Consider the following 12065-nt stretch of genomic DNA (forward strand, 5'->3'; position numbering starts at 1 on the left):
AAAGAGATGGTGACTCAAATTCTTTCTCTATGAGTCAGAGTTAACTCTGGGAGCTGTCTGCTCAGTGTAGACAGATGGGATGATTCAAATATGGGCATCCTTTGGTATCCAGAAGAGCAGCTTCCAGTAACCATGTGGGTACCAGGATATTCAGGTGATGAAATCCTTTATATAAAATGACATAGTATTTGAGTACAGCCTGTACACATCTTCTTGGAGACTAACAATCCCTCCTGTCTTGTAAGTGCTTTGTGGAAAAATTGTTACTGTTTATGGAATAATAAAGGGAAAAAGATGTTTAATGCAGACACACACCTTTTCTTTTCCCCCTGTCATATTACTTTAGACCTGTGACTGGTCGAATGCTTTTGGTGTGGCATCTGTGGGTAAGAAGATCTGGGGCAACTGTAACATTGAGAGCAGGGAATGTGATCTGTGTCCAGAGAAGAGAGAACTCCTGGAGGAGGCGGGCTGCTGCTGTGGCCGGTCCCAGGGAATACTGCAAGTCCAAATACGGTTCTGGGGAGAAGAGTTGCAGAAAAGCAGAGGCAAAGGCGCAGGAAGCCCGGCCAGGCCAACACAGACTTGTGACTGAGGCAGGCAGGGGCTCTGTGTCTTGGTATGGAATTCCAGACTTCCCGGGTCACAGAGGGCTAGGCTGGGGCAATTCGAGGTCAGGTAGATATAGGAGAAGGGCCAGTGACTCACAGCAAGGCCTCCTACCTCTGCTCAGGTTTCTTTTCTGGGGTCCTCCTTCCAGCCTGAGGAAAATGCACTTGCTGAGGGTGCTGTGAGCGAGCTCTCCCAGGAGGGACTAAGGAAGGAGGCTCTCCAGAGAGAATTTCCTGCACCTTACACTGCTTCCTGCCCAAAGCTCCCAACACTTGACCTCCATTAAATTCCATCCTTCAAGGAGAGTTAGGTGGCCACGAAGGCTTCGCAAGCCAAGAGGCCCCCAAGTCCTCAGCAAGCCGAAGGATCCCAGATGTCTAGTCCACCTGGGGCCTTCTGAGGCACTGACATTGGGAGCTCCTGGGAAGGAGTGGAGAGGTCTCACTTCACCCAAGGACTATGGCTTCAGCCCCAGAAGGCCTTCCTTCCTTCCCAAGGTTTTCTTCTTTGCCCACCCTCACCTCCACTTAGGTGGCCCTGGCTGTCCTAGAGTTCACTCTGTAGACCAGGCTGGACTCGAACTCACAGAGATTCACCTACCTCTGCCTCCTGAGTGCTGGGATTAAAGACTTGTGCTCCACCATCACCGCCCAGCTGAGCTTGGGAATTTCTCATACACCATTTCTCTAAGAATAGAGCTGCAATTTCCTCCTGCTTCTAATCTGTGAGACTTGGTCCCAAGGCTGTGAAAGTTTTATTGTTATTATTTTGATTTTTTTAAACTTTCATTCATTTATTATTTTCATTTTTTTTGTTGTGTATGTATGTATGTATGTGGGTACAACAGCACACATATGGAGGTCGGGGGACACCTTGTGGGACTTGGTTCTCTCCTTCCTACCATGAAGGCTCAAGGGATCTGACTGGTCATCATAGGCAACAGCAAGTGCTTTTACCCTCTGGGCCATCTCTTCAGCTTAAGGCTGAGTTTTGAGAGCCCATCAGAGATCAACAAAAGGAGCAGATCTCAGCTGAGCACATTGCTGTACACTGTAATTCCACCACTTTGTAGGTGGAGGTAAGAGTGCTCCACATAGCAAACAAGACCCTGCCTGACTCAAAATAAACAAAAAGAGCCTAACATGATGGGTGGGTCACACCCAGGATCTCCGGAATTAGGAAGTAGAGGCAGGAAGATCATCATGAGTTCCAAACCAGCAGGAGGTAGAGTATGAGACCCAGTGTCAAAAATAAGCCCCATTCCCCAAAGCAGCCAGACCTTTCTTTTTTTCTGTTTCCTAGACCTACACAATGTCTACCCACACAGCCAGCCCATCCCCATGGGTTCCTGCTGCACCTCAAATTCAGCTCTACCTATCCTGATTATATAGAAATGTATTACATAGAAATGAAAGGGTAAAAAGTAGTTATTGCATCTACTCTTAAAAAATGATAGGAAGAAAGGGTAGATTATTCAATCTGCTGTGAAAAAAAAGGACACAGATATGATAAGATTAAAAAGGTAGATTATTGAATCTACTTTTATAAAGCAACTGCTAGTTTTAAATATTTTACATTGGATTGGAATTTGGCATTTAAGATGTTTTAATAACAGATTCTTTTTTTTTTTTTTTTTTTTAATGACTATGAGACATGTCTGCTCCTGGCAGCACCAATCCACTTCAGAGAAGAGATGATCCACATAGAGTTTACTTTCTTTGTGGCAAAAGTTAGCCACTGGTCGAGAAAGTACCCTTACCTTGACTGCTGACAGTATGCTGTCTAAATGGACAAGCAGGACACAAAGAAAGGACCGCTGATCCTTGCCAAGACAAGGTAGGAAAGCCATTCAGAAAATCCTGCTTCACAGAAAAGTCTGTCAGATAGGCTAGGCCTGTAGACCTAAGATGGATGCCCCAACATTGCAGAGGAACCTTGGGTGACTGTCCAGGCAGCCAGCTGTTTCTGTCATTTCTCATATTGTTCAGAAGTCGCTTGTTTGCACTTCCTGCTTACTTAGGTAATATTATTTCCTTCTTGGGTCTCTGATAGAATTGAAGACTAGATAGTTATAGTTTTCCTTGTTAACAAATTCAGAACAGAAACTCCCTAAAGAGGTGTAAAGGTATAAGTTTGAAAGACATCTAAAGATAGTTTTCGGTTGGAAATACAAGTTAAGATAGAAAGTGAATTAGGTACAACATTCTGGATTCTCCAAAATGGGATAAATAATGCAGTATTTTTTCTGAATTTATTAAATGCTAATGGACTGGACATTGTTAATGTAATTCTTGATTGTATATACTTATTGTATTTATTTTTCTTATATTAGTTATAACCTTCTTTTACTATTTTAGACAAAAAAAAAGGGGAATGTTGTAGTGGATAGCCATCCCAGCATTGGCCTGGAAGTTCCAACCCCCATTAAGGCTTCGGTAATGGTCACACCCACTAGGCAGGGCGGAGGAAGAAGCGGAAGACCAAGGATCGGGAAGAGGTCACTCTCTTGGTTCCCGGACTCTGGACGCTGGAGGTAGACCGAGCAGAGTTCTCCAGAGAACACGGCTGGACTGCACTATACCCTTGCCAGACCCTGTAACCTACCCCCTCATTTGTAAGTACCCCACAAAATAAGCCACCCTTTTAACTACATGGAGCGGCCTTAATAATTTCACCAATAGAATGTGGTGATATATTGTGTGCCCTAATAAAATTTATCTGAAGATTAGAGATTAGAACAAGCCACTAGACTAAACATAGAAGCCAGGCAGTGGTGGCACACACCTTTAATCCTAGCACTCTGTGGCAGAGATTTGTCTGGATCTCTGAGTGCAAAGCCACCCTGGACTACATGAGATTGACTCAGTCTAGGAAAGAAACAGAGCCAGGCAGTGGTGGCACACACCTTTAACCCAGCACTAAGAAGACAGTGATATGGTGGGCTGAGAAAGGTGTATAAGATGTGAGGAGATAGGAACTAAAGCTTTTCGGCTATGGAACCCCATTTGGCTAGAGGCCTATCAGCTGGAACCTTTCAGGCTGAGGAGTTGGTGAGGTAAGGGTTGGTGGTTGTGGCTTGCTCTGCTTCTCTGATCTTTCAGCTTTCACCCCAATATCAGGCTCCAGGTTTTTTATGATAAGACCTTTAGAAATTTGTGTTACACTACTCCTATTCTTGTTATAAATTCTAAAAACCCTTTGGAAGATGCTCACAGGCCACCTCAACCAGGAACCCGACTTCTCCAAATGCTGTACTGGAGGTGGAGATGACCTCAGGGAGGTTTAGCGCCCTCCTCCCTCTCCCTTGACACACCCGTTTATCACCCAACAGGAGCACAGAGTTTTGCAAACCTTGCTCCATTCCTCACAGAGATCAAGATGGTATCTCCTTTCCCAGGGGGACATTGCATTTCGGTCCCAGGAGAAAAGTAAAGGCCGTGTGGCTATTAGGCGCCCTCCTCCAGGCCTGCAAAGTTCCCACCGTACCGAAGGCTCCCCCTAGTGGAGACAAGAAAAACCTAGCAGAGTCTTGGAGGGAAGGAGGGGGAGACCCTGGAAATAATACGGCTCAAAGGCTTGGAGACCCCTCTTGAGGGACAGTCCCTCGCCTCGCCCTCACCCCTCTAGACTGAGGGTGAGCCTAAAAAGGACCCGGGATCCTATCGTCTCCTTTTCTTTCTCCAAGCCTGGCCTACCCTACCACTGTCTGGTCCCTGGAAAAACTCTTAGGTGAGCCCCATACAGAAGCCCCTCGAAATGAGAGATGGAATCTTTGACAGTCAAGCTGCTAGGAGAGAACTGAGTCCCTGATTTCTCCCACATGCAGCCCCCTCCCTGCCCTCCCACCCTCCCTCTCTCCCACCACCTCAACCTTGGTCATTCTTCCATGCCATCCAAAAGTCAGGCTTCGTTTGGAGAGGGGATGGCTTAGGAAGGGAGGAGGGTCGCAGCAGGGCGGGTTAGTCATGGGTCCTCCAGCTTGAGCAACCCCAGCCTCTTCCTCTGCCCCACCCCCCAGCCTCAGAGGTCTTGGTTTCGCTCCGCTGAGCTGCTTCCTTCTACGGAGAGCTTCTAGGAAGCCCGGTGCCCAGCTGGGACAGGGCAGTGAAGAAAGGCTCCAAGCAGAAAGAGGAGCAGGGAGACTCCAGGAAGGTGGAAGGCTGACTTTAGGGGGTGAGGATCCGCGTCCCTCCAGCCTCCAGGGGCGTATGCAAAGAATTGCTAATTGCAGCTAAACGAGGTCTCCATGTGGGGGAAGGGGCAGCCCCGGCTGTCAGGGGCTACCGCCTCTTTGAGTGCCCGGGTAAGGCCAGGCCAGCCCGTTCTTCTCATGTAAAGCAGCTTTTTGTCTGGGGGAGCCAGCGCTGAGGCCAGGGGATGAGGAAGGGGCCCAAGCCTTTGGCAAGTTCCTTGTTCCCCAGAAAGGGAGAAGGGTACCGAGGCCTCCTCGGAGTGAGAACGTCCCCACCTCCTTGTCCCCTCTCAAGCTTTGTATGTGGGGGTTGATGGGGTGCTGCCCAGCAGGAGGGGGTGGGCCTGGGATCCTAGCACCCCCCTTGCTGGGCTGTGGGAAAGAACTGAGCACAAAGAAACGGACTGGCCCAGTGAGCTGGGAGACAGGGCGGCTCTGATGCAGGCACATCCTGAGCTTGGAGTATGCAGCATTGAAGCCTCTTCTTCCCAAAGGATATCCTCAGTGGTTGCCTACATCTTGTCTGGGTTAAAGTTTCTCACCAGCTGGTTTGTCCTGTGAGGTGGGGTGGGCACTAAGGATGTCAGCCTGCTTCCAGCTGTCAGAGGCGATGTCTTTGCTCTAAACACAGGACTTGAGCTGCTTGCCCGTAGTTCCAGATATTAGGAGGAATGGGGCAAGAGGGTCGCTTGACCCCGCAGGTAGAAGCCTACCTGGGCAACTTAGTAAGACTCTAGCCTCAAAGGAATAACCTCAGCCGGGTGGTGGTGGTGCATGTCTTTAATCCCAGCACTCACTCGGGAGGCAGAGCCAGGCGGATCTCTGTTAGTTTGAGGCCAGCCTGATCTACAGAGCAGAGATCCAAGACAGGAACCAAAACTACACAGAGAAACCCTGTCTCGAAAAAACGAAAACAAACAAACAAAACAAAACACGATAATGATGCTTCTGGTCCCTGGAGCCACATAGCCTTCAATATGACTGATGGATTGATTTTTTTTACTTTGTATTTTGTTTTTCAAAACAAAGTCTCGCTATGTAGCTCTGGGTGGCCTCAAACTCATGGAGATCCACCTGCCTTTGCCTCCTGAATGCTGGGATTAAAGGCATGCACCACATCACCTAGCTTTGATAGACTGATTTTTTTGTTCTGAGTTAGGATATCACTATGTAACCTCTAACTTGTGATACTCCTGCCTCAGGCTCCTTGTTAAAGCCCTGGGACATGCACTTTTAAAGTCATGGGCATAGTGCTCCAGTACTCAGGAGATAGAGGCAGGAGGGTCTCTGTGAGTTCTTGGTCAGCCAGGGCTACACAATGAGAGTCTTCTCAAGATAGCAAGGTTTATCATTTTAAATATGCTGGCAGAGTAGCTCAGTCGGTCATGCTCGCCTAGCATGCACAAAGCCCTGAGTTTGATCCCCAGCACCACATATAACCAGGTATAGTGGAGCATGCCTTTAATCTCAGCCTTCAGGAGGTAGAGACAAGTGGATCTCTGTGAGCTCAAAGAGCAAGTTCCAGGCCACACTGGTCTATAGAGAGAAACCCTGTCTCCAAACAAAATAAAACAAAAGCCGGGCGGTGGTGGCGCATGTCTTTAATCCCAGCACTCTGGAGGCAGAGGCAGGTGGATCTCTATGAGTTCGAGGCCAGTCTGGTTTACAAAGCAAGTTCCAGGACAGCCAAGTCTGTTACACAGAGAAACTCTGTTTGGAAAAACCAATAGATAGATAGACAGACAGACAGACAGATAATAGATAAAATAAAGCAGGTTTCCCCTACTTATTCTACTGCCAATGTGGCCTCAGAGCTCCCATTTTACAGACTAGAGAAACAGAGCCCAGGAGTGAACCAGCCCTGAAGGACAAAGATAGTTCAAGGTCTCAGGGAGACATGGATAAAATCACTGGGGAAGTCACTTCTTTTTCCTGTGAAATGTCCACTAGTTCCCACAAGCAGGGCCCCTTTCCTTCCTCAATTTTCGTGCTCTGTGGCCTCATCACCATATGTCACTCTGTCTGGGCCACTCAGCCAGGTGGAAGATGCTGACTTCCAGCCTGCCAGATACCCAGGGATTCTTGGTCTCAGAGTATCTTTGGCCAAGGGGCTCTGGCATGGGGCCAGTGCCTTTCTCGCAGCTGGACTCACTCCCCACAGGCCCCTAATCCATCTCACCCAGCAGGAAGCCCTTAAGCTGTCTTTTCAATGTCGTTCCCCAGCCTGCTGTGGGCTCGGTGCCTTTCTATACCACCCTTGGCAGGAGCTGTGTTAGACAAGCTGGAGAGAGCGGCCCTTGGAAAGAGGTCATCTTGCCTCAAGCAATTTCCTGCTCCTGGCTGGAAGCCTCTTCTGTCTTGTTCCCTCTCCCGAGCTCACCCTTCTAGGACACTGCCTGGGTATCTCATGGCATGCACAGTCCTGGCTAAATCACACCAAAGTTCCACATTGTTCAGGTGGCATAGAGAAGCATCTGCAGAGGACAGGATGCTGGGCTCTGGGGAAGTGTGGCAGGCAGGAGTGGCCTTTGGCTCTGTGCCTCCTGTCCTTTTTGGGGACCACCTTCCATTTTTCCTGACTCTTCCAGGCTATCCAGAGCTTTCTCGGGCTGTAATGCCGCCCGGCTAGCACCAGGAGAGCTCAGCCCTTGTGAGAACAGAGCCGAGCAGAGAGGAGACAAAGGCTGCGGGGCACAGGTCAACCCTGGGATGGATGGAGACTTCCGCAGCCTGGATCATTCTAGAGTGAGCTTGGTTTCAAATCCCTAAAGCCGTGACTCCAGCAAATCGACTTGTAAAGGTTTTGATTTTTGGCTTGGAAAGTATGATTTTTTTTTTTTTCCAAGCTGTAAGTACTGGCTCACATCTATAATTCCAGGACTTGAGAAAGCCGAGGCAGGAGGATTGCCAAGAACTGGAGGCCAGCCTGGACTGTGTGGTAAGTTCCAGGCTAACTGGGTCTTAGAGTGAGACCCTGTTTAGGAAGAAAAAGTATGCTTGTGCAGTGTCAATCTCTCGCCTCCTCCTACTTCCGCACCCATTTCTCCGGGGTCTGTGTGTGGGGTCTTCCCACCTCGGCCCCCTTTCAGCCTTGCCTGGAAGCCTGCAGCCTCGGAGTGGCTGGAGAAGAGCTGGGGAGGCAGCCAAGAGGTCTGTTTGTAGTTCAGATTCTTTTCATTCCAGCCTCAGCAGGCCCTCTAAGGGAAGGGCAGTGATGGGGAGGAGGATCCTGGCAAGGCGCACCAGCCACAGCGAGAAGGATGAGTGTTTTCATCAGCTGACCCCCCACCACCACAAGTAGGACCCTAGGACCTGCCTGTACCGATAGTAGCCAAAGCCCCTTGCCCCCTCATCTGCCCCTTTAAGGACCCTTTCAATATGAGGGCAGTACTCAGGGCTTAGATTTTTTCCTTTGCTTCCTCTGGAGTCTCCCCCGCCCCCCCCCGCCTCCTGGGGATGCTAGGATGCATTTAGAAGGAGAAGCAAAAGAGGTATCTCCTGGAGAGTGACTGGTTCATGCTCAGCTTCAAAGAAGCCACGCCCTATCCATCAGTCTCCCCAAATTGAAGTCTGCGAAGTTTTACTTAACCGAGCAATGGATGTGCCGTTCTACCATGCCACCCCCTAGGCCACAGAATTCCTCCGGGGTTATCAGGGTGACCTGGCCCTGGGGAAAGCCAACCTGAAACCCTCAGCTCCCCTTCCCATTTACCTCAGCTCTTAGAAGTCCTTGTACCTGCCCCTCTTCCTGGGAAACACCCCCCTCCCACAGCTTCTTCCTGACCCAGGGGAAGGAGGAAAACAAACATGGCAGGCGTGGGCCGAGTGTCCCTCAAGTGAAGCCATCATGTTGTCTGACCTCCTCAACCTCTTGAGGAAGGAGATTAATGTCTCCATTGTGACCTACTCCAGGAAGGACCCCAGGGGCCAATGAGCATCACTGGTCTGAATGGGAGGCCCAGGTGGAATGTGAATATTCAATTGGAATTGAAGTGGGGGAAACTGGAAGCAGGAAGAACCTCTTACAGATGAACCGAGCCATCATTATGGACTTAAAGATGGGCTGGAGAAGGTGGGAGGTTGATCACATTTAGAGTGTGTTTTTATAGGAGAGAATCTAAAGGAATCTAAGTTAGAAAAGTCTTTTTTTTTGGGGGGGGGGGGTTTCAAGACAGGGTTTCTCTATGTAGTTTTGGTCCCTGCCCTGGAACTCACTCTGTAGACCAGGCTGGCTTCGAACTCACCTGGCTCTGCTTCCCGAGTACTGGGATTAAAGGCACGCCACCGCCAGGCGGGAAGTCCTTTTCTTACTAAATATTTCTCTTTAAAACCAATTTATGTCACCAGGAGGTGGTGGCATATGCCTTTAATGACAGCGCTCGGAAGGCGGAGGCAGAGGCAGAGGCAGGTAGATGTCAGTGCTGGGATCAAAGGCATGCCCCATCATCCCTCATAGGAGAAGCCCTCCTCCTGGTTAGGGTTGAAAGGAGAAAAGGAAACCTGTGACGTCACCCACCGTGGACAGAGGTTGCCCAAAGGTCAGTATGGGAAGCAGAGGTGCTCTGAGAACCGGCAGGTAAGCCCTAAAGGCAGAAGGTAGGGAGGACAAGATGACAAGGCTTGTCCCCTTTAGCAAGACTTAGTGGCATCCACTTCATTCCTGCATTTGCTTGTTTTCATGTGGAGATACTCTTGGCTCTGTCTGTTCATAAGAATAAGGCTCTTCTGGAGTTGGGGTGCCCTCGGGAGGAGAGGATCTGGAGTTCAAGGCCAACATAAGCGTGATGAATCCAAAAGTCAATTCCAGGAACTTTTGCAGAAGGGATGAAAAGAACACCAATAGGCTCCCGAATAAATGGGTTAAGGGATGAGCCCTGCCATGTGATGGTCTGACCAGACCGTCATTAGGTGCCCTGGGTTGAAGAGTGGTCTTCCCACAGTCTAGGGCTGTGTCTCTGAGCAGGTTGGAGCCAAAGAGCTTGAATGATTCATCTGATCTTTAATTTATTATTATTGTCATTATTGTTATTATTATTAAGACAAAGTCTTGGGCTGGAGAGATGGCTCAGGGGTTAAGAGCATTGACTGATCTCCCAGAAGTCCTGAGTTCAATTCCCAGCAACCACATGGTGACTCACAACCATCTGTAATGAGATCTGGTGTTCTCTTCTAACATTGTATACACAATAAATAAATCTTAAAAAAAAAAAAAAAAAAAAGACAAGGTCTTGCTATTGTGAGGTCCAAATTCTGGTCATTAGACAAAAGTCAGCATTCTTTAGGAACTTGTGAAGCCAGTTCCCCCTTTACCAAAAAAAGCCATTTTCTTGTCACTGGCTGCGGGACAAATGACTATCTTTGGTACCTATTTGTATTCCAAAGTATATGTTAGCTCCCAGGCTCCCTCAGTATCACAAGTACCTGCTGCACATTGCAGAGTCTCCTCACCCAACCCCTTACTCTAAACTTTTCCAGCCCAGGGGCCTCACTCCTGCCAGCATCTCGTCTCCTTATAACCCTGCTATTTGAGCAATGCTCTTTTCCCTTCTCGCTTCTCACGCTGGGTCTTTCCTTTGTCTTCCTCTCTCTCATTCCCCCGTCTCTCTCCTCTGATGGCCAAGTCCAATCTGCTGGCTGTGTTCAGTCTACTGCTTTCTCTGTTGACTCTGGATTCCTCCAGATGCCTCTGTTTCTCTAGAATAAAAACCTTCACTTCAGCCATACTGTGGAGTGGTCATGTCATCCCTTATACCCTGACTGGCTTGGAGCTCCCTATGCAGATCAGTCTGGCCTCAAACTTATAGAGATCTGCCATTGTGCCTGGCTTCATATTAGGATGCCGTTAGTGGAGACTAGAGAGATGGCTCCGTGTTTAAGAGCACTTGCTGCACTTGCAGAGGACCTGGGTTCGATTCCTGGTACCCATATTGGGTGGCTCTCAACCACCTGTAGTAACTCTGTTTCCAGGGAATCTGGCAACTTCTTCTGGCTTCTGTGGTACTTGCACTACATGTGTCTATACAAACACAGAGACACAGACCCATACACACAAATTATTATTGTTTTATTTTTATTTTTTTGATTTTTTGATATAGGATTTCTCTATGTAATAGCCCTGGCTGCTCTGGCACTCACTCTGTAGACCAGGCTGGCCTCAAACTCACAGAGATCCACCTGCCTCTGCCTCTGCCTTCTGAGCTCTGTCATTAAAGGTGTATGCCACCACCTCTTGGTGACATAAATTGGTTTTAAAGAGAAATATTTAGTAAGAAAAGGACTTCCAGCCAGGTAGTGGTGGAGCATGCCTTTAAAAAACCATTACTTCCTCTTCCTTTCCCTCCAGGTACCGTGGAGATTCAGCTGAATCTTTGGGGCAGTTGGTAGCTCTTGTGTCATTGAGGCCTTGAAGGCTGGCCCATTATTCCTTTGGATGCTCTGTAGTAGTCCAGATTTCTGGATGATTTCATGAACCAAGATTTGGACCGTGCTGGGCATAGTGGGTGTATGACTTTAATCTCAGCCACTTGGGAGGCAGAGGCAGGCAGAGATCTGTGAGTCTGAGATCAGGCTAGTCTAATCAAGAGTTCCAGGCCAGGCACAGCTTCACAAAGGGGTCATGTCTCAAACAACAACCACAAAGATTAGGACCTTGGACTGGAGAGGTGACTCAGAGGCTAAGAGCACCAGCTGCTTTCAGAAGACTGGAATTGGATTCCCAGCCCACACATGGCCGCTCACAACTGTCTGTAACTTGATTTCCAGGGGAACCAATGCCCCCTTGTGGCCTCAATGGGCACTGCATGCATATGAAACACATGCAGGCATAACACCCACAGACATAAAATAAAATAATTTAAAAAATAAAAAAAAAATAGGGGATTGGAGAGATGGCTCAGAGGTTAAGAGCAGTGGCTGGTCTTCCAGAGGTGCAGGGTTCAATTCCCAGCTACCACGTGGTGGCTCACAACCATCTGTAATGAGATCTGGTGCCCTCTTCTGGCCTGCAGGCACACATGCAGGCAGAACATTGTATACTTAACAAATGAATAAATCTTAAAAATATATATAAAATAAAAAGATTTGGACCATCTCAGAGACCTCTGTCTGTCCTACAGGGTAAAGCTTTCACTCAGCTGATGGTGTCTACCCACACTAAGAATCCAATGCCCCAACTTTAGGGGATATCAATGGTGGATTATCTTAGTCTTTCCCCAGGATAGGCTCTTATCTTTTTTATTCCTGGAGAAATGAGCCAATGGAT

This window comes from Onychomys torridus, chromosome 8, assembly GCF_903995425.1.
Source record: "Onychomys torridus chromosome 8, mOncTor1.1, whole genome shotgun sequence".
In the NCBI taxonomy this organism is placed as follows: domain Eukaryota; kingdom Metazoa; phylum Chordata; class Mammalia; order Rodentia; family Cricetidae; genus Onychomys; species Onychomys torridus.